At 41.2% G+C, this 23273-nt stretch overlaps 3 long non-coding RNA genes across 3 annotated transcripts; all 3 read right to left on the reverse strand.

Moving 5' to 3' along the window:
• Positions 1-11814: 11814 nt before the first annotated feature.
• LOC138473571 (uncharacterized) lies at positions 11815-12350 on the reverse strand. The gene is made up of 2 exons (XR_011268788.1): positions 12288-12350; positions 11815-12182 (listed from the first exon to the last, which is right to left on the reverse strand). It is a non-coding gene; the product is annotated as an uncharacterized lncRNA (long non-coding RNA).
• A 4629-nt stretch (positions 12351-16979) lies between these two features.
• LOC138473572 (uncharacterized) lies at positions 16980-17515 on the reverse strand. The gene is made up of 2 exons (XR_011268789.1): positions 17453-17515; positions 16980-17347 (listed from the first exon to the last, which is right to left on the reverse strand). It is a non-coding gene; the product is annotated as an uncharacterized lncRNA (long non-coding RNA).
• Positions 17516-22145: 4630 nt separating this feature from the next.
• LOC138473573 (uncharacterized) lies at positions 22146-22681 on the reverse strand. Its single transcript, XR_011268790.1, has 2 exons — positions 22619-22681; positions 22146-22513 (listed from the first exon to the last, which is right to left on the reverse strand). It is a non-coding gene; the product is annotated as an uncharacterized lncRNA (long non-coding RNA).
• Positions 22682-23273: the final 592 nt, after the last annotated feature.

Below are 23273 nucleotides of genomic sequence, written 5' to 3' on the forward strand. Positions count from 1 at the left end.
CCATATCATTTTTTACTCTCCTCACCCTCAATGTCTTTTTCATCTTCTGAATTGCCTTCTCTCACCTCCTTCTCATGATCAATCTATTTCTTCTTCTCTATCACCCTCAGACTTTGCATGGTTTTTCATTGCAAAGGTTGAGCACCTACATTCCTCCTCTCTGTCTACTGCTTTTTCTCCCATTATGGATTCTGGCATTGCTTCTTTTCTCGCTCTGTCCCACCCTACCGCCTCTCCATTTGATCCTATCCCTTCCACGCTTATCACCAGGTACTTCCCACTCTTGTTGCCTCACTTTACCTCCCTCATTATTCTCTCTTTTGCCTCTGCTACTTTCCCCAATCAATTCAAGTGTGCAGTGATCATTCCTCGGCCGAAAATAACCCTCTTTAAATATGCCTTGTACAGTCCTATATCTTTATTTCATTATCTCTCTAAAATCTCGTAATGTGTGGTCTAAACTCAAGTCTCCACCTATCTCGAGCACAACTCTCTTCTCCCTTTAACCCAATCTGAATTCTGTCCATTTCATTCTACAGAAACGGTCCTTATTTCTGTCTCTTTATGACACGCTAAACTTTCTTCGATTCTCATTTTACATGATCTTTGTGCTGCATTTGACACCCTGGACTACCTTACCTTCTGCACACACTTAAGTTATTGGGTTTCTCGAGTTCCACTCTTTCATGGTGCAAGTCATATCTGTCCAATCTCTCTTTTTCTGTTTTCTGGGACGGCTCTATCTTCCCTTGTTTCCTCTTGCCCACAGGGTTCCTCAAGGATCTCTCCTGGTTTCCCTCCTTTTTTTCTCTTTAGACTTCACTTTTATCTACTATAGTTACCTTATTTGGGATCTCTTTGCACTTCTACGTGGATTATTGCCAACTGTATATGTCTTTTTCTGCTTTCTCAGATACTCTCCATGCTACTATTTCTAACGGTCTTCTGTCTATTCAAACCTGGATGCATTCATGCTAGCTACATTTAAATGCTTCCAAGACCTAAATTCTCTTCTTTCCTGTCTCTACCATTCCCTCCCCCTCCCCTCTAATACCTTTCCTCCTGCCTCCCTTTCTTTCACTCTGGCAGCCTGCAACCTTGGTGCTCTCTTTGATTCTTGACTTCTCTTGTCCTCACAAATGTATAGTATTACACACTCCTGTCGTTTTCATCTCTTTGACATATGCAAAACTCATCCTTGTCTAATTTCTTCATGCCTGCAAACCTCTTATCACTTTGCTACTCTTTTTGCATCTCAACCACTGTTCTTGCCTTCTCGTTGGTCTCTTCCTACTTGTTATCTTGCAGCTTCAAAATCCATTTTTAATTCCTCTATTCAAACTCTTTGCACTATCCCCCCTCGTTCCTCTATTTCTGCTTCCCGTCAGTCTCTGCACTGGCTATCTTTTGAACTTCGTCTACAGTTCAGTTTGCTTTGCATCACCATTAAATGTATCCATGGATTGGCCCCATCTTATCTTTGCTCATTGGTTTCTTTATATGTGCCCTCTCGGTCTCTTCACTCTGAGTCTCAATTTCAATTAACAGTTGGCTTGTGTTGTTTTACACATTTTTGTTCCGCTCTTTTTTGTGCAGTGCTGTGGCGAGAGAGCCTTATAAATAAATAAAATACAAATACAAATGTGGCAATTAGATTCTTCAGATCATTCATATTCGTATTTTTAACAGCTTTGTTCTGAGATATGTTTCGAATTGTCTTCCTGGCATGTTTCTTACAGTTGCACATTACATGGTACATTATACATTTAGTTTAGCAGTCCTGCTAATTGAAAACGTGTTTTGTCAACTACAGATGTGCACGTTGGACACACTTATAAAACCCTTAGGGTTTGGTAGGATTGTGGACAGGAAGTAAACGTGGACACAATTTATTCCTAATCATCAATGTCATGAAATACTTTATTGTTGGTGTTAAGATGGATTTCTGAACTCTGGCCTGCTGGGCCGAGGTTCAGAAGACCAGCCTAGTTTCTTGATACAGGGTAACTTTCTGGACCAGCCAGAACAATCAAGGTAGTATTGGCAGCGGTCAAGACTAGGTCTCAGTGGGGGTGAGAATGATCGAAAGCCCACAATGAGCACACACAGTAAACGAGACTACAAATTACTCTCGGTCAGGTGTATATATCAAAAATACATATACATTTATTAAAGGCCTTTTAAATCAAACACAAAGCAAATATCAGCAGTAATAACTAAACCAACACAACTCTACTATTAAACATATATACAGTTACCAATGGCCTAAAGGAAAAGTGCACAGTAAGGGTCCACAACCTGTGAAGAAAGGGAGAATACAGTGCAAATAACGTTTAGGCAGTCCTTCACTTATCAAACCCTAACTAAGAGGCAGTCCAGTCCCTACGATGAGTGGAGCCTTATGCTCAAAAGTACTTTCAGGGCAGATGCACGCGATCGTGCGGTTGTGCAAAAATGGGGTCTCTTGCAGGGGCTGTAGAAGCTCAGGAAGGCGGGTGTGGCAAAGAAGAATAAGTTCCCAATATTCGAGGAGAGTCTCCCCAAGAGGGCAGAACAAGATCCAAGAGTTGGGAAAAGCTTGGTAGCACAGGCTACCTTGATAAAGGAAAGTTGCCCTCAGGGGCCACTTGTGCGTAAAGAAATGGATGGATGCGCCAGGGGCCGCCGCTAAGGGTTGCAAGTACTCACCAACCCTCGATGCACTTCGGCCATCGAGTCCACTTCGGTTGTAGGTTCGAATTCTGCGATTGTGCGGATCTGCAGCTTTCAGGGGCTGCGTTCCAGGGATGATTCTGTGGTGCGACAGTTGCGATTTCTCTGCTCCTGATGAAGGGATAAGGCCAATTCCACTGCAGCATGTACATGCAGGCACAGCAGGATGGCACCCACAATGTTTGTCACTATAGCTGAGTGACACAGCGACCATGTGCACTTGGGTTCAAGCGTACTCTCCTAATTCCAGACCTAGGAATGCTAGGTGTACACAATTTAGCGGGAGTGTGCCTTCTACCCAGAGCTTACAGTCTCCAAATGCTCAAGTGTAAACTCGAGACGGCAGCGGTTCAGGGCAAAGGTCCCATGTAAGCTGGCCAGTTCTCTGGGCAGTCTTGAAAGACTTCAGAAAAGGCTTGCTTACAGGTTAAGGTGGAGGTACCCCGAATAATTCGTCTCACTATTCCAATGGGTTGAAGCGCCTTTGCAGACCTTCTAAGTTTGATCAGAAACAGTGAGCCCAACGGGACGACAGCAGGCTCAGGGTGCCAAACCTTCCAGCAAGTCACCAGCGGTTCCTCGGCTCTGCTTCTTGGTTTCAGGATACTTGGCCCCTATCCTTAGTTTTGTGAGAACTCAAGAGATCAACCTGGTATGGGTGTTTGGGGCCTTCTCTTATCCAGAATCTCTTTTGTGCTAAAACAAAAAGGACCAAATGAGAGATCTGCTCACATACAGCCATCCCAGACGTGGACCAATCACGGACCATGGTGGTCCCAGTCATTCCCAGCACACCAGACATCCTGGCACCCAGGATGTGTATTAGAAGTAGACAGCCCACATCCTGGAGGAACACACACAAGGCATGCAGAAGCCTGTGAAAGCTTCGGTTTGCGCAGGTATATGCGTGACCAAATAAGGGGTTTCCAGGGTCTGCTCAACCTGGTGAATGCAAAGGGACAAGATGGCCAAAGGAAAACAAAGGACCTTGTGGAATGGCCATTTTTGTGCCAAGCCACTGTCCTGGGCCAACTGCAGTAAATATGATATGGACCACGTGAAAAAGGTCAAAATTATATGAAAAATAAGACCTACCACTAGCTCTGTCCAAAGCACATTTGCACTTCTACCAAAAATAAATCCTTTGAGGGTGTCTAGGGCCTTAAAAATGAAAGGAAGACACCAGCGCACTGTACTGTAAAAACTAGCAACAAAGTGAAAGACTAAGGGAAACAAAGTCTCCCAGTACTAACTGTCTTTAAGGGCTTGTCCGTTTCCCCATAACAAAGTGAGGAAAAACCCAGCAGTGTACAGCAGAAGGCTGGGCTCCACTGGCAAAAGTCAGGCTAGGATGGTAAGACAACAGCAAACAGTTGAGGTTTCACAACTGGAGGAAAAATTACACATGAATGGAAATCTTTCCTAACAGTTGACTAAACATTTTTATATCTCTATCTCTTTCCAGTAGTGATAGATGCCACTATCTGAAAAAAACTCATACACCAAATGGATATTTTCATCATGTGTTTTAACCATCTTGATAATCATTAGTATGGTACTAACTGTCTGAGTTTTTGCACAGAAAATTATTTCTGGCCAGAGTTGCATATTTGCCTAAATGCAAAGCTCGAACATTACACTCTCTGTCCTAAAATCGATGGTCTTGTGTGTTTGAAATATGTAGGTTTTTGAATGTGTACAATTTCCCCTAATGGGCTAATCCTCCCAATATGGAATATTTTAAATATGTGTTCTAGTGACCCCTCCACCCCATGTGAATGTAAAATAGAGTTTGTGGCTGGATATTTCATTTTCAATATTGATCAGTAAATCGGAAAAAAAACATTATGTTGGCTACTACAATTCATGTGAGTTTGATGCTAAAATCAATATCATTAGGTTCTTAAACAAAATGATGTAAATTCTCCAGTGAGCTAATCCAAATTACAAAAATATTGTGAATTTAATGTTTCCCGAAAATAACAAGTTCAATGAATGGGCTTCGGTTGTCTTTTCTTCATCTGTTGGATGAACTGAGCTGTTTAAAGCTGTGTCATCATAGCTCATTCATCCTTCCTTTTGCATATTCAGGACAAGCCATAGTTCTCTTCTGTATACCAGTTCAAAGAAGGCAAATCACCTATAGGCTTGCAAATTATTTTCCATGGTGACCAAGGCCTATGAGATCTGGGCATCCCAAGCTAATCAGCCTTTGTCCCCAGCGCTCCAATAGGCCACCCATTTGGGGACAGTAGATGGAGATTCGGAGAGTCTGTTTATATGTTAGGTTCTTAACTTGCCAGTGAAGCAAGACCCTGATCAACTAAAATCGGTTAGAATCTCCCTAGGAAAAACAAGCCATCAGAAGAAAGGCCCCAAATGTACAAGTATTTGTTGGGATATATGATTTGCAGGGAAAAGACTACCAGCACCAGATGGCATTATCAACTAGAACTATGATATACCCTTGAAGGTGGTAACGGCTCCACAATGACCATATGGGCCATTGAAAATCGGGCTTCAATAATAGACAAGTGTTGGCGAGGAGCACAACCCATATCTGACCTAGAGGTCTTCTACTATATATGAAAGGTTTCATCGTGCCTCTTAAGCTGCTTGAATATCTCTGATGAAAAGAAATGACTCGGGTCACATTCCTGGGTTTTGGCTAACCCTTGGTGCAAGGCCGTTAGATGTGAATGTGCCAACTCTAGGGCTGTCAGGGGGAAATGTGGGGGAACTAAGGCTTGACAACCTGCATTCCCATTTTAGCATACATTGTTCTATCCCTGGTACAGCCATTTTTTCCTTTCTACAAATAAGAGTCCTTGTTTCACTGCCATCTATTTAAGAGGGACCACATAGTCATGTATTCAAAAAGCATTACCCAGAGAGGATTCATTACACTGGACAGCGGAAAATTAAAAATTACCCCAAATTCAAAATTACCCCAGATCCCACATTAATTACATGGTTTGCTGCTCACCAAGTCTTGTGTGCTATCCTCCCTCAGGTTCTGCGGTCCGCGGACCTCCAGCTCTCGGAAGGACCTAACTCCTTCCAACGTCCCTTAGAAGTAGAAGGTCCACACAAGGAGCAAAGGGTTACTGCTGTTTATTCAGACAAACAAGCAGGGAAAAAATACAAGGAACAATCCGATCCCAGGACAATCTCAGCGAAGTTGGGCTTGCAGGCCCTTTTTCTACCTTTATGACATAACAATTTGCATCACCTGGGAAAACTCATCCTGAACCTACCGCTACTCCGGGTTGGCTCCCTGAGTGTCAGGTCCAGTATAGAAAATTATAAATAAAGGGGTAAACCTGCACTCAAATCCCTGGTCATTCAGGTAAAGTACATAGCAATAAAGCAAAGGGTGGACAAGTAGAACGGGATGACACTTAAATATTTCAATACATTTCAAATTTTAATCAATAAACACATAACAAAAACACTTTATGTATCATTAAAAGATGTAAAAAACAAATTCATTCATTCCTTCAATCACAGCCACATACAGAACTCATTCATACATACATATATAAAAGACAAAATATAACTTTTGGACCACAACCTTTACAACAAGTATTACAACCTTTATTGCAGATGGCACGATATTCTTTACTTACGCTGCCATCCTGCAGCTGTTGAGGCAATATAGTTGGCGGCCTGAAAATCACAATAAACCAGCGTTAATCTGTTATTACTTGTAAGTTTTTTAAGCCTGATGTACTAGGTGATCTTTCAATGGCCAGGCGAACAGCTCCTCCCAGATCTTCCTTATTGCCCTGTTTAGTAGGACAGGAAGGGCGTAGTGGAGCTGTGGGTCTGATTGTGCTATATATTGGGTAAATGCTTTATAATAAATGCGTGGTGGTCTTGGCCTGGACTGAGTGGTCTACGGAGGCCGTAAATATGTTGATGGGACAATGTGTCAGGGTGTTCAATGGGAGACAACATTTAAACCTGGGTAATATCTGATCTATCTCTAACATTCATCCACATAAACCTTGTTCCATGCAGGACCCTGCATGTGCGAGACAAAAAAGATGGAAAGCATGCAAGTGTTACACAGTGTAGTGTGCGATTGTGATACCTCTATTTTATTGCACTTTTTATAATCTTGATGGTAGCATCCAATCACTTTTAAATTTTGATCAGTAGGGCAGTAGGAACATTAGATCTCTGAGATCTTCTATCCATGGGGTGGTTTGTGCGCTCTTGTACACTTGTGTTGTTAGGGGTATCTAAACTAGTAGTTAATGCTTGTTGGGTGCTGCTGCTGTTGTCCACTGTGTCCGTTGCTGAAGCGTTGGCCGTGTCGCTGCTGTGTTGGGGCAAGGTTGGTGCTTTGTAGGGCTTGATGTCGTGGAGGTGGGTCCAAACATTCTTGTCTCTTAATTTAACAGCTCGGGTGCAGTTCTTTCTACTATGTGGGGGCTCGTAAACTTGGGTGTGTTCCACTTCCGAGTGAAGTTGCTAACGAGCACCTTATCTCCTTCTTTAACAATGATGTCTTTTTCTTGCTCTTGGCTGTCAGCGGTTTCTTGCAGATCGTTCTCTGACCTGCTCTGTGTCTGTCGGATCTGTTGAGAGATAAGGGAGGCACTAGTAACAAGGGAAGTGACGTACTCATACATTTCTTTTCCAAAAATGTCATTAGCCCCTTCACAATCATAAATGGCCCTTGTAGGAGGCGCTAATGGGAGGTGCATTTGATTACCTGTCACCACCTTGTGGGGGTGAGGTGGTGGTCCAACCCAGGTTTGTTTCTCAGTTCAAATAATGCCAGAGGAAGGCAGTAGAGCCAGTTCCTTTTAGTTGCTTGTTGTGTTTTCGCAATGCTTTCCTTCAGGAGACCATTTAGGCGTTCACAGATGCCATTAGCCTGTGGGTGATACGCGCAAGCAAACTTATGTTTGATTCCCAGTAGTGTGGTGATGTGCTCGAACAGTTCATTTGCAAAGTGGGGGCCGTTATCCTACCGTAAAGCCTCACAGACCCCCCACCTCGGGAACAATTCCCTAACCAAGAACTTTGCCACCTGTCGTGCATCAGCATGGGACCCCGGGCCTGCCTCAATCCACCTCGAGAAGGGGCATGCTACCACAATCATGTAACGGTAACCTTGGCATACATTGATCATATCGACACAGTCGATGTGAAGGAGTAGGAAGGGACCTTCAGGCCGTGGCATTACACCTTTGATCACCTTTAATGTGTTACCGGCCGTAAATTGTTGGCAGGTGAGGCAATTGCTGATGAAGTTTGCTACATGGGCATTTAATTTGGGGCAGAACCATGATTCTCCATTTCGTGCTACTATTACCTCCTTCCCTGTATGTGTAGGATGGTGCAATTGAGTTAGTGCCCTGTCTCCAAGAAGAACTCCTTGTTCTTGACAGGGTAAGCTAGACAAGGCGCTTGTGAGAGGCTTCCTTTGAGTTGTCTTACTGCCTCAGCTTGTTCTGGACCCCACTCCCACTTGACCCCCTTCTTGAACAGATGGATCAGGGGTCTTGTGATCGCTGCGTAATCCTCAATGAACTTTCTACTGTAATTAGTCAGTCCAAGGAGGCTCCTTAGCTCATGCAGAGTTGTGGGGTATTTTAGTTTCAGGAGTGCTTCCACTTTCTTTTCCTGGGGACAGAGATCCTCAGGAGTTATCTCATGCCCCAATAAATTGACACAGATCCTGCACCACTATGCCTTTTGGAAAGATAGTTTTGCTCCGGCAGCCCTCAACTGTGTCAGTACATAACGGATCTCCGCTATGTGGTCCTCCACAGTACAGCTCTTGATCAGAACATCATCTACATAGGCCAGGTTACCCCTTTTAACCAAAGTCGGCCATGCCCTTATGCAAGAAGATATTGAATTCATTGCCAGAGTCCGGGTCCATGTGTACTGCTGCCCCCCCGAAGGTAAAGGCCAGCTTGTATTGGTCCTCCCTACTGACAGGTATGGTCCAGTACCCATTGGACAGGTCAATGGCAGTGTATACCTTTGACCCCTGGCTCTGGGCCAGCCCTTGGTCAATGTAGGGAAGAGGCCATTGGGAAGTATGGACCCATTTGTTTATCTCCCTCAAGTCAGCACAGAGTCCCCACTGGCCGTTTGGTTTCAAAATCCCCAGCACTGGATTATTGAAGGTGCTGTGGACTGGACTAATTATCCCACGGGACTCAAGGTTTTTAATTATTTATTTGAGGGACTCCATGGATGCGAGAGGCAAGCGGTATTGCTTCACGAACACTGCAGTCATACCAGAGTCCGTGGGAATTGTTGTTGTATGGATTTCGGTGCAACCAAAGTCACAGGAGTCCACCGCAAAGAGATCCTGAAAATCTAAGAAAACTTGTTTCAACTTTAGCTTTTGCTCCAGGGTCTCAGAGGCATCAGCTAGGTTGACTCTCTCTTCAACCATTTGCCTGAAGCCCAGAAAGACATCTGGTTTGGCTATCTCAGTGGCCTCCTCCAGCTGGGTGGAGAAGTCCCTGGTTAAAGTACTGACTTGGACTGATGGCTTCAGGTGGGAAAGGCAGTCCTGGTGGACTTGAAAGATCACCTCATCCCTCCTGAAGTCACAGGTCACCTCTTCCTTACCATAAGGGCAGGAAGAGTACACCAGGAAATTCCCCCTATCCCGGGTGAAGAGCATGTCTGGTGCTGTGTCATTGTCGCTATCACTGTCAAAACAGTCATTGTGGATTGGTCCTATCAGTTCATCACCTAAATCTATGGAAAAATGTCAGTCATCAACCACCATTCCAATAATGGTGCCTGCGCCCAGAGTGATACTCCTAAGGTCACTGTTATCCACCACTATTTGAATGGTGTTGTGTTCTGTATTGACTGGTGGTGTTGGGTTTAACCCCAACCCTTGCTGTTGGAGATAGGCATTGAGGTGAACATATGCGTCTGGATTTTGCAGTTTCTGTCCTCTTTTAATTTGTACTTTAAGTGGGAATAGTCGGCCCGTTCTAGGATGTTGACTTCCTCTCCAATCTGAACTTCAACTGCATATGGCAGTAGTTGAGCTGACCGAAATGCTTTCTCTGGATCATCAAAGTCCATGGGATTATCCGCTAATGGGGACCAGGCTTTGAGGTTTATCAGGTCCAAACAAATGGCAAAGCGATTGAGAATGTCACTGCCTAAATAAAATGCAGCAGGGACATCTCACATGACCCAACAGTTATGTTCTATACTTTTGTTGCCTATGGAAATTTTGAGCATACACCTGTTATGCAGGAGATGTTTGGAATTGGAAGTTTCCAGGTCCATTTCCCATTTGTTTTTCAATTTAAATGTGGGAATGGTTGGATCTTTTGGGTGTTTTCGGATCATGGCTTCACTGATGAAGCTCTTACCGTCGTCAGGCACACTCGGGTGAGAACAGAGTCCTTCCCCTCATTTAACTGAATATGGATGAACAACTGTTCTCTAATCTTCTGAATGACAGTTAAGCTTTGAGCTGGTGTCTCATCATTTTGGACTATGGAAGTGGGATTGTCTGATTGTAAATTGGGATAGAATTTCAGGGCATTTCCTTCCAGTGTAGAATGCCACTTGAGACTGGAAGGGAGGTTGATTTTCAGAAATAGAGAGGATTTCCCATCACCAGTTTGTTGTCCTACTGCAATTACTGTCACGTCAGGGATTTGGTTGTTCTGAAAATGGAAGTCAATCTGATCCTGTTTTTGTTCATCAATGTGGCATGTGCCATTTAAACTAACATGGTTGACTCTATGTTTTAATTTTATTGGTCGGTTAGTCTGGGTCCAGAGTACCTTGTTTACACAGTCTATTAGGAGGGACAGTCTATGCAGGATGTGCTTCCCCAATAAATATGGTGTGCCCTCTGGAATCACAACTATGACCGGGTGTTTCACCTTGTGTCGCCCAATTTTAATTTTCAAATCCGCAGTCCCCTTGACAGGAATTTCATTCCCATCGAAGTTCTGAAGTTGTCCAGGAAGAGGGGTGAGAGGGATCTGGTATCTCTCCCCCCTTCCTGAATTCAGCTGATCAAAGGCTCTCGTTGACAGAAGGGTGGCTTGGGATCCAGTGTCTACCAGTGGCAAAAATGTACATTGCCCTTGTATTTGGACCGGGGTATAAAATCTTGCCTCCTTCTCCTCAAGGGGGCAAAGATAATTTGCATTTTGGGCCAGTTGGTGGGTTAATTTCTTGACTCTTGATTCTGACACAAGGGTAGTTTGGGCAAGATTCTGTGTTGGAGCTTGGGGATCTGTAAGAAAAATACGGCAGTTTGATATTGAGGGAGTTTTGGGCTCCCCTGGTTCTGATTCGGGCCACCCCCCCTTTTTGGAGGCAATCCCCAGAGTAAGTTTGGGCAAGGTGGCTTTCTGGCTTATCATTTTGGGGTTCAATGATGGGCGGTTCTAACTCAGTCCCCACATTTGCCCAGTCTTGATTAGGATATCTCGGGACCCATTTTTCTTTGGGAGGAGTTCCCCCATCCCTGAAGGAGAAGATCCTTTTCCCAGAGTCCTCTGAGGACCCCTCTCCTTCAAATTGGAGGACACTAAGCTCCTCCACAAAATGGGTCTTTTTAGGTCCTTTATATCTTCTACCCTCCCTCTGTTCCTTAGGTTGCAGACTTTCGGGGGCAGGAGATTTTGTTTCCCGTTCCTGGGTTTCCAGGGGCTTTTCACAAGTGGGGAAGAAAGCTTCCTCTAAGTCTTTACACCCGCTTACCCCCCTTGCCTCCTCCCTTGGAACCAGTGGGTTATCGAGGTTCTCTCCCTGTCATTGCTATGGAGTACCAGACCATTGGTTTGTGGAATTCTGAGCCGCCATGTTCATCTGAGGGTTGCGCTGAGCCCTCAACCTGCTACCCAGATCCTAGGACAAGTTCGGGACCTGGCGCTCCAGTTTGGACACCCGCTCTGGCTGGTACGGGGGTCTCTGTTCCATCCTAGGTAGACAAGGAAACATGACAGACTGACTACCCCTCTCTCTTAGGTCTTTCAACAACACAGATGTAGGTGTTAAAGTACTATCACATCAATATGGTGAATACTTTTTGCAAAACAACATTAATGCAAGAAAAAAATGTTTTTCTTCCACAGACCGTTAATTTATAAAGGTATAAATCATTTTAATAATTGGTTAAAAACCACATGTTTTTTTACATATAAATTGTGCATGTGTGGGCTTTTTCATACATCACTCATACCTTTCATGACTATTCATTCATACTGTGACATAAGGGTTTAACAATTTAAATTTTGTTTTGGCATATTAGTTGTTAATAATATACATGACATCAGAAAAAACATTTTGTTTTTCTATAGGTCGACATATGTTTCGGCCCCTTATACTAGTACCGCCGTTGTCTACGGTGGTCTAAAGAATTGTTAATGGGCCATCTTCAGGACAATAATAATTTTTAGAAGCTTCACGTCTTCACCTCTTTTTCTTTTCCATATGAAAAGCCCAATCTAAAAACACAAATAATACTAGTATTACTTTGTTGAACGGTCTGTACTCATTTAGTTGTTTTTAAGGTAATGGCCAAATTACTTTGCCAAGAACGAGGCACCTACCTGTGGTCGAAATGTTTTATTCTGGACCACGGAGCTTAAGTTGTAGGGTATCTTCTATTTTACCCCTTGTCAGGAGCCCTATTGAAAGGGAACATTTATAGGGAGAATTACTACCCTGCTTGTGTACTTGAGTCAACACGTGAGAAGAAGAAAATTTTCATTTTCAAAATTCGGAAAGCAACTTACAATGAGCTTATAGATGTAGGTGAATCTTCAGTATTCTCTACTACTGGACCACTTGATGGATTGTAAACGCGTGGAGGCTGTTTAACGTGGGTGGCATCAAAAGTAGTATCTAGAGGACAAGGGCGCGATTAGAGACCAACTAGTAGTAATCCTCTTACAATTATTGTTAAAGACAGTATTGTTATAACAATGCTTTTGCACACTATGATTTTCAAACAGCTAATTCAGTATTATTTATAGTAGTTAGACCTCAGGTGTCGGCTTGATATGGTTGGAAGTTAAGAGTTTCATCTGTCAGTAGCTTAACAGATTTTTCTTTTACAGGCATCAGATCTAAAAGTAGCCATTTCTGACAGAAGCCGCGTATATGCGGTCATGTGAGCTTATATGTCTCACTGTAAAGTAAGTTAGTGATGGTTTCTAATAACGAAGCGGCATGCATAGTGGCATACTTAATACGAGCTAGTAGTTGCTCTTATGTTAGTTTCTCTGCTTTTACTGTTCCACTGACCTTATTGTGGTTGTCACAGTAATTTGAAGGGCAATTGCCCTTAACGTGTCTTGCCTTGGTTGTTGTACAATTTCTGTTTGAGAGGAGCTCCAATGTGTTAGTAAGAGCTTACTAACACGCCGCCAGCCAGTCGAGTTTAACTACCTACACGGGTCTGAAGTACTTGGCAGGTGTTCATACACGATTAGGGATATGCAGGCTTACCTCTGGTGTTTATTAGCGGCGAACGGTGTTTCAATTCTGTTAGCGTCCGTTCGTCTGTCGCTGAAAAGCTTGGCAGAGGCAGAAAGGGGGTGGGAAATGTGTATTTGTATGAGTCACGTGAACGGGATGCACGCGTTTTTTACGTTGGTTTCTGCCGGGGACAAAATTCGGGCCATTTTGTAAGCATATATGGCTTGTAAAACGCATTGTGATTATACGAATAATGTTATAAGTGCGTTATGCTGCTATTCATGCGTGTAGTACCGCTATTTAACACTTTACACAGCGGAAACTTTTTCTTAAGGAAAGATGTTCGCTTGAGTCAAACAGCATTGGTTCCACTATTACGTCTTGTTATGGGCACACTTGAACAGATATTATTCTTTAATGGGGAAGAGAGCTGATTACTAAGTGACAGATAGTTGACTTGCTGATGTATAGAGGTGTGTGTCTTAACATAATTTAATTCTTCAAAGAAAAGCACTCCATTCAACGGCTATATTTAGCCCATTTTGGACGGTTTTCAGGTTATAAATCCATTTTTGTTCGGCTTGAGTGAGTGCTTTATCTTTGTTCCCATTACGTGGCGAGGTGTGTATAACTTGTATAATACACCATATGAAATCTGTACATTTGTGTTGTTTCTGAACGAAGTGAGCCACTAGTGGTTTGTTTTCTACTGAGTTACGAATACAGGATTTGTGCTCGTTGATGCGTTGGCGAACAGGTCGTTTGGTTTTGCCTATATATACCAAATCACAGGGGCATTTGATCGCATAAACTACCCACGGTGTCAGACAGTTGGTAAAGTTTTTCAATTCTATGATGGTGTGGCACAAAGTGATTTTTTTAAAAGTAGCTGTTTGTGCACACACTGAGCAGTGTCCACATCGGTGGTGGCCAATTACAGGCGGTAAGCCCCAAAGTGATGTTTGTGCAGGCTTTTTGGAATGTGGAGGCTGGTAAGAATGTACCAGGTTGTCTTTGATATTAGGTTGTCTTTTGAATGCAAACCTGGGAACCAGTGGATTAAAATCTTCTGTACAGATCATTTTCCAGTGTTTGCGTATGATCTTTCTATAGATGTTACTGATCGGACTATATGTGCTTACACAGGTTATTTTGTCTCCTTACTATCTTTTTACTGGTTCTAAAGTACTAGTACAATTTGTATATAGCACTCTTTTGTATGCTCTGTGTATAGTGTTCTGCGGGTAACCTCTTTCTTTAAGTCTTAACTTGAGGTGTTTAGCATGTTCTTTATATTTATCTACATCAGTACAGTTTCTGCGAATACTTAAAAACTGACCCTAAGGTAAACCTTCTTTGAGACTTGAAGGATGAAAACTTGCGTAATTAAGCAAGGTGTTTCTGTCAGTGGGTTTTCTGTATAAGACCGTTTCAATGGAACCTTCTGTTGTTTTCTGTATTTCCAAATCTAGGAATGGTATTTTGTTTAAGTCGGTGTGGATCGTAAATTGAATATGAGAATTCTGAAGATTCAACCATTGATGAAACGAGGCTAGAAGTTCAGAGGTGCCGCTCCATATGAGACATATATCATCGATATATCGTGGCCACTTTTTTATGTATTGTCGGAAGGGGTTGTTCGGACTGTATATGGACTGTTGTTCTAAATTATCCATATACAGATTAGCCAGGTCTGGGGCAAAAGTTGCTCCCATACTTGTCCCTTGCAATTGGTTGTAGAAGTGATCTTTGTATAAGAAAAAATTCTCTTTAAGGGCAAGCCTAATGCATTCTACAATGAAAGCGGTCGGGACCAAATTTAGGGTCTCTGTGCGTCTTTCTAAGTAATCGACCATTACCTTAAGACAGTCATCTTGTGGGATGCTGGTATATAAACTTACCACATCTAAAGTCACTAGGATGTCTGTTGAATCTAAATGTATGTTTTCTAGCATTTTAATCATACTTGTGGTATCTTTCACATACAATCTCATTTTTGGAACAAATGGTCTCAAAAACCAGTCGGAGTATATTGAAAGTGGTTCGAGGATAGAATTGATGGCTGCTACAATTGGTCTACCGGGGGGTTGTTTATCATCTTTATGAATTTTGGGAATCAAATAGAAAGCCGGTGTGGTGGGATGTTGATTTACCAAGAATTCTTTTTCTTCGAGGTCTATCCAATTTTCGTCTAGAGCATATTTCATGAGGCTGTTAATTTCTTCTTGCAAACGAGGGGTTGGGTCAGCTGGAAGTTTTCTGTATGAAGATGTATCATTAAGATGTTTCATTACTTCGGTTTCATAAAGATCTTTAGTCCACAGCACTATGCCTCCGCCCTTATCTGCTGGTTTGATTATTAAATCGTCGTTATTTTGTAAAGCTTTTAATGCTTGTCTTTCGGCTTTAGATAAGTTGTTTTTTGAAAAATTTCTGTTTTCTATAGCTTTTTGAATTTCCCAGGAGACCTTTTGTTCAAAAGCTACTATTGCTGGACTAACCATAGCATTGGTGGGAACAAATTTCGAAGATTTTTTAAGACCTGTGGTAGTAGTTTCCTTCGTGGACAAGTTGTTATTTCTGAAGAAATATTTTAAACGGATGAGTCTATAAAATTTCTGCAGTTCAACTTCTGTTTCAAAGGGTTTGGCTTGTGCTGTTGGAACAAATGACAGTCCTTTGGATAGGACACTTATTTCGGTACTTGAAAGAACATATGAGGAAAGGTTGTAAATGGGAATCACCACGTTTGTGCTGGTCCTTGCCAGTTCCTGGTGTTCATCCAGGGCGGGCCTTGTTGTTTGTTTCGCCCGCGTTGGCCTCTTCCCCGAAAGAATTGTTGAGGAGGAGGTCCTGAGGAGCCTTGTTGGCCGGAATCTGATCCACTGCTCGTTGATGCATTTGACGAGAGGGAAAAGTTAACAAATGGTCTTCTCTGGTTACCCTTATTATGGGGTCTAGCTTGACTGGCTTTCTGAATGTCTTCATAATAGGACTCTATCAGGTAAGGGTAGGTTTTGGTCTCTTTATATTGTTCCACATCTTTTCTTAGTTTCCAGATCTTTTTTTCAAGGGTTATTTTCTTAAAATTCACCATTTCTTCTTCAATTTTGGCTAAAGTTTCTTTCAGATCTTTCATGGTGTTGTCATGTTTAATTTTCGCCTCCAAGGTATCTATTTCTGTTCTTTGTATTGCTGCTTCTTCTTCTGAAGTTTCTATAATCAAGATTAATAGATCTCTTGAGCACTTATTACTGACCCCACTGAATCTGCTCTTGAATTTGGTGTTGTTGGTAAACACTCGGGGGACATTTTTAATTTGTAGACCTTCTGGAATTGTTCCTGCTTTTAAATATGCAAGCATAAGTTTGCCATGAGATTCAGTTCGAATCAATTTTTTTCTTTTTTTGGGTTAAAAGTTCTGCGTCATTAGACTGCGGAGTGTTTGCTGCTTCGTTAGGTTGATTGATGAGTTTTTTATAATACTCATCAGAGAACGACACTAAGTTTTCAATGTCCATTCTCTCACTTCTTAACACAAAACGTTTGTTTGTGATGACAGAAATGATACCCAACAACCGCGGGTTGTCCAAGGAAAGTTATATCAATGGGTACTCCCAAATTTTTTGTTATCGGGGGGTCTAGTCTGTGAACAGGGAGATTCTTGAGAGACAAGGAAACATGACAGACTGACTACCCCTCTCTCTTAGGTCTTTCAACAACACAGATGTAGGTGTTAAAGTACTATCACATCAATATGGTGAATACTTTTTGCAAAACAACATTAATGCAAGAAAAAAATGTTTTTCTTCCACAGACCGTTAATTTATAAAGGTATAAATCATTTTAATAATTGGTTAAAAACCACATGTTTTTTTACATATAAATTGTGCATGTGTGGGCTTTTTCATACATCACTCATACCTTTCATGACTATTCATTCATACTGTGACATAAGGGTTTAACAATTTAAATTTTGTTTTGGCATATTAGTTGTTAATAATATACATGACATCAGAAAAAACATTTTGTTTTTCTATAGGTCGACATATGTTTCGGCCCCTTATACTAGTACCGCCGTTGTCTACGGTGGTCTAAAGAATTGTTAATGGGCCATCTTCAGGACAATAATAATTTTTAGAAGCTTCACGTCTTCACCTCTTTTTCTTTTCCATATGAAAAGCCCAATCTAAAAAAACAAATAATACTAGTATTACTTTGTTGAACGGTCTGTACTCATTTAGTTGTTTTTAAGGTAATGGCCAAATTACTTTGCCAAGAACGAGGCACCTACCTGTGGTCGAAATGTTTTATTCTGGACCACGGAGCTTAAGTTGTAGGGTATCTTCTATTTTACCCCTTGTCAGGAGCCCTATTGAAAGGGAACATTTATAGGGAGAATTACTACCCTGCTTGTGTACTTGAGTCAACACGTGAGAAGAAGAAAATTTTCATTTTCAAAATTCGGAAAGCAACTTACAATGAGCTTATAGATGTAGGTGAATCTTCAGTATTCTCTACTACTGGACCACTTGATGGATTGTAAACGCGTGGAGGCTGTTTTACGTGGGTGGCATCAAAAGTAGTATCTAGAGGACAAGGGCGCGATTAGAGACCAACTAGTAGTAATCCTCTTACAATTATTGTTAAAGACAGTATTGTTATAACAATGCTTTTGCACACTATGATTTTCAAACAGCTAATTCAGTATTATTTATAGTAGTTAGACCTCAGGTGTCGGCTTGATATGGTTGGAAGTTAAGAGTTTCATCTGTCAGTAGCTTAACAGATTTTTCTTTTACAGGCTTCAGATCTAAAAGTAGCCATTTCTGACGGAAGCCGCGTATATGCGGTCATGTGAGCTTATATGTCTCACTGTAAATTAAGTTAGTGATGGTTTCTAATAACGAAGCGGCATGCATAGTGGCATACTTAATACGAGCTAGTAGTTGCTCTTATGTTAGTTTCTCTGCTTTTACTGTTCCACTGACCTTATTGTGGTTGTCACAGTAATTTGAAGGGCAATTGCCCTTAACGTGTCTTGCCTTGGTTGTTGTACAATTTCTGTTTGAGAGGAGCTCCAATGTGTTAGTAAGAGCTTACTAACACGCCGCCAGCCAGTCGAGTTTAACTACCTACACGGGTCTGAAGTACTTGGCAGGTGTTCATACACGATTAGGGATATGCAGGCTTACCTCTGGTGTTTATTAGCGGCGAACGGTGTTTCAATTCTGTTAGCGTCCGTTCGTCTGTCGCTGAAAAGCTTGGCAGAGGCAGAAAGGGGGTGGGAAATGTGTATTTGTATGAGTCACGTGAACGGGATGCACGCGTTTTTTACGTTGGTTTCTGCCGGGGACAAAATTCGCGGCCATTTTGTAAGCATATATGGCTTGTAAAACGCATTGTGATTATACGAATAATGTTATAAGTGCGTTATGCTGCTATTCATGCGTGTAGTACCGCTATTTAACACTTTACACAGCGGAAACTTTTTCTTAAGGAAAGATGTTCGCTTGAGTCAAACAGCATTGGTTCCACTATTACGTCTTGTTATGGGCACACTTGAACAGATATTATTCTTTAATGGGGAAGAGAGCTGATTACTAAGTGACAGATAGTTGACTTGCTGATGTATAGAGGTGTGTGTCTTAACATAATTTAATTCTTCAAAGAAAAGCACTCCATTCAACGGCTATATTTAGCCCATTTTGGACGGTTTTCAGGTTATAAATCCATTTTTGTTCGGCTTGAGTGAGTGCTTTATCTTTGTTCTCATTACGTGGCGAGGTGTGTATAACTTGTATAATACACCATATGAAATCTGTACATTTGTGTTGTTTCTGAACGAAGTGAGCCACTAGTGGTTTGTTTTCTACTGAGTTACGAATACAGGATTTGTGCTCGTTGATGCGTTGGCGAACAGGTCGTTTGGTTTTGCCTATATATACCAAATCACAGGGGCATTTGATCGCATAAACTACCCACGGTGTCAGACAGTTGGTAAAGTTTTTCAATTCTATGATGGTGTGGCACAAAGTGATTTTTTTAAAAGTAGCTGTTTGTGCACACACTGAGCAGTGTCCACATCGGTGGTGGCCAATTACAGGCGGTAAGCCCCAAAGTGATGTTTGTGCAGGCTTTTTGGAATGTGGAGGCTGGTAAGAATGTACCAGGTTGTCTTTGATATTAGGTTGTCTTTTGAATGCAAACCTGGGAACCAGTGGATTAAAATCTTCTGTACAGATCATTTTCCAGTGTTTGCGTATGATCTTTCTATAGATGTTACTGATCGGACTATATGTGCTTACACAGGTTATTTTGTCTCCTTACTATCTTTTTACTGGTTCTAAAGTACTAGTACAATTTGTATATAGCACTCTTTTGTATGCTCTGTGTATAGTGTTCTGCGGGTAACCTCTTTCTTTAAGTCTTAACTTGAGGTGTTTAGCATGTTCTTTATATTTATCTACATCAGTACAGTTTCTGCGAATACTTAAAAACTGACCCTAAGGTAAACCTTCTTTGAGACTTGAAGGATGAAAACTTGCGTAATTAAGCAAGGTGTTTCTGTCAGTGGGTTTTCTGTATAAGACCGTTTCAATGGAACCTTCTGTTGTTTTCTGTATTTCCAAATCTAGGAATGGTATTTTGTTTAAGTCGGTGTGGATCGTAAATTGAATATGAGAATTCTGAAGATTCAACCATTGATGAAACGAGGCTAGAAGTTCAGAGGTGCCGCTCCATATGAGACATATATCATCGATATATCGTGGCCACTTTTTTATGTATTGTCGGAAGGGGTTGTTCGGACTGTATATGGACTGTTGTTCTAAATTATCCATATACAGATTAGCCAGGTCTGGGGCAAAAGTTGCTCCCATACTTGTCCCTTGCAATTGGTTGTAGAAGTGATCTTTGTATAAGAAAAAATTCTCTTTAAGGGCAAGCCTAATGCATTCTACAATGAAAGCGGTCGGGACCAAATTTAGGGTCTCTGTGCGTCTTTCTAAGTAATCGACCATTACCTTAAGACAGTCATCTTGTGGGATGCTGGTATATAAACTTACCACATCTAAAGTCACTAGGATGTCTGTTGAATCTAAATGTATGTTTTCTAGCATTTTAATCATACTTGTGGTATCTTTCACATACAATCTCATTTTTGGAACAAATGGTCTCAAAAACCAGTCGGAGTATATTGAAAGTGGTTCGAGGATAGAATTGATGGCTGCTACAATTGGTCTACCGGGGGGTTGTTTATCATCTTTATGAATTTTGGGAATCAAATAGAAAGCCGGTGTGGTGGGATGTTGATTTACCAAGAATTCTTTTTCTTCGAGGTCTATCCAATTTTCGTCTAGAGCATATTTCAAGAGGCTGTTAATTTCTTCTTGCAAACGAGGGGTTGGGTCAGCTGGAAGTTTTCTGTATGAAGATGTATCATTAAGATGTTTCATTACTTCGGTTTCATAAAGATCTTTAGTCCACAGCACTATGCCTCCGCCCTTATCTGCTGGTTTGATTATTAAATCGTCGTTATTTTGTAAAGCTTTTAATGCTTGTCTTTCGGCTTTAGATAAGTTGTTTTTTGAAAAATTTCTGTTTTCTATAGCTTTTTGAATTTCCCAGGAGACCTTTTGTTCAAAAGCTACTATTGCTGGACTAACCATAGCATTGGTGGGAACAAATTTCGAAGATTTTTTAAGACCTGTGGTAGTAGTTTCCTTCGTGGACAAGTTGTTATTTCTGAAGAAATATTTTAAACGGATGAGTCTATAAAATTTCTGCAGTTCAACTTCTGTTTCAAAGGGTTTGGCTTGTGCTGTTGGAACAAATGACAGTCCTTTGGATAGGACACTTATTTCGGTACTTGAAAGAACATATGAGGAAAGGTTGTAAATGGGAATCACCACGTTTGTGCTGGTCCTTGCCAGTTCCTGGTGTTCATCCAGGGCGGGCCTTGTTGTTTGTTTCGCCCGCGTTGGCCTCTTCCCCGAAAGAATTGTTGAGGAGGAGGTCCTGAGGAGCCTTGTTGGCCGGAATCTGATCCACTGCTCGTTGATGCATTTGACGAGAGGGAAAAGTTAACAAATGGTCTTCTCTGGTTACCCTTATTATGGGGTCTAGCTTGACTGGCTTTCTGAATGTCTTCATAATAGGACTCTATCAGGTAAGGGTAGGTTTTGGTCTCTTTATATTGTTCCACATCTTTTCTTAGTTTCCAGATCTTTTTTTCAAGGGTTATTTTCTTAAAATTCACCATTTCTTCTTCAATTTTGGCTAAAGTTTCTTTCAGATCTTTCATGGTGTTGTCATGTTTAATTTTCGCCTCCAAGGTATCTATTTCTGTTCTTTGTATTGCTGCTTCTTCTTCTGAAGTTTCTATAATCAAGATTAATAGATCTCTTGAGCACTTATTACTGACCCCACTGAATCTGCTCTTGAATTTGGTGTTGTTGGTAAACACTCGGGGGACATTTTTAATTTGTAGACCTTCTGGAATTGTTCCTGCTTTTAAATATGCAAGCATAAGTTTGCCATGAGATTCAGTTCGAATCAATTTTTTTCTTTTTTTGGGTTAAAAGTTCTGCGTCATTAGACTGCGGAGTGTTTGCTGCTTCGTTAGGTTGATTGATGAGTTTTTTATAATACTCATCAGAGAACGACACTAAGTTTTCAATGTCCATTCTCTCACTTCTTAACACAAAACGTTTGTTTGTGATGACAGAAATGATACCCAACAACCGCGGGTTGTCCAAGGAAAGTTATATCAATGGGTACTCCCAAATTTTTTGTTATCGGGGGGTCTAGTCTGTGAACAGGGAGATTCTTGAGAGACAAGGAAACATGACAGACTGACTACCCCTCTCTCTTAGGTCTTTCAACAACACAGATGTAGGTGTTAAAGTACTATCACATCAATATGGTGAATACTTTTTGCAAAACAACATTAATGCAAGAAAAAAATGTTTTTCTTCCACAGACCGTTAATTTATAAAGGTATAAATCATTTTAATAATTGGTTAAAAACCACATGTTTTTTTACATATAAATTGTGCATGTGTGGGCTTTTTCATACATCACTCATACCTTTCATGACTATTCATTCATACTGTGACATAAGGGTTTAACAATTTAAATTTTGTTTTGGCATATTAGTTGTTAATAATATACATGACATCAGAAAAAACATTTTGTTTTTCTATAGGTCGACATATGTTTCGGCCCCTTATACTAGTACCGCCGTTGTCTACGGTGGTCTAAAGAATTGTTAATGGGCCATCTTCAGGACAATAATAATTTTTAGAAGCTTCACGTCTTCACCTCTTTTTCTTTTCCATATGAAAAGCCCAATCTAAAAAAACAAATAATACTAGTATTACTTTGTTGAACGGTCTGTACTCATTTAGTTGTTTTTAAGGTAATGGCCAAATTACTTTGCCAAGAACGAGGCACCTACCTGTGGTCGAAATGTTTTATTCTGGACCACGGAGCTTAAGTTGTAGGGTATCTTCTATTTTACCCCTTGTCAGGAGCCCTATTGAAAGGGAACATTTATAGGGAGAATTACTACCCTGCTTGTGTACTTGAGTCAACACGTGAGAAGAAGAAAATTTTCATTTTCAAAATTCGGAAAGCAACTTACAATGAGCTTATAGATGTAGGTGAATCTTCAGTATTCTCTACTACTGGACCACTTGATGGATTGTAAACGCGTGGAGGCTGTTTTACGTGGGTGGCATCAAAAGTAGTATCTAGAGGACAAGGGCGCGATTAGAGACCAACTAGTAGTAATCCTCTTACAATTATTGTTAAAGACAGTATTGTTATAACAATGCTTTTGCACACTATGATTTTCAAACAGCTAATTCAGTATTATTTATAGTAGTTAGACCTCAGGTGTCGGCTTGATATGGTTGGAAGTTAAGAGTTTCATCTGTCAGTAGCTTAACAGATTTTTCTTTTACAGGCTTCAGATCTAAAAGTAGCCATTTCTGACGGAAGCCGCGTATATGCGGTCATGTGAGCTTATATGTCTCACTGTAAATTAAGTTAGTGATGGTTTCTAATAACGAAGCGGCATGCATAGTGGCATACTTAATACGAGCTAGTAG

Source organism: Ambystoma mexicanum, chromosome 8 (assembly GCF_040938575.1).
Source record: "Ambystoma mexicanum isolate Mex_15411 chromosome 8, UKY_AmexF1_1, whole genome shotgun sequence".
Classification (NCBI taxonomy): Eukaryota; Metazoa; Chordata; class Amphibia; order Caudata; family Ambystomatidae; genus Ambystoma; species Ambystoma mexicanum.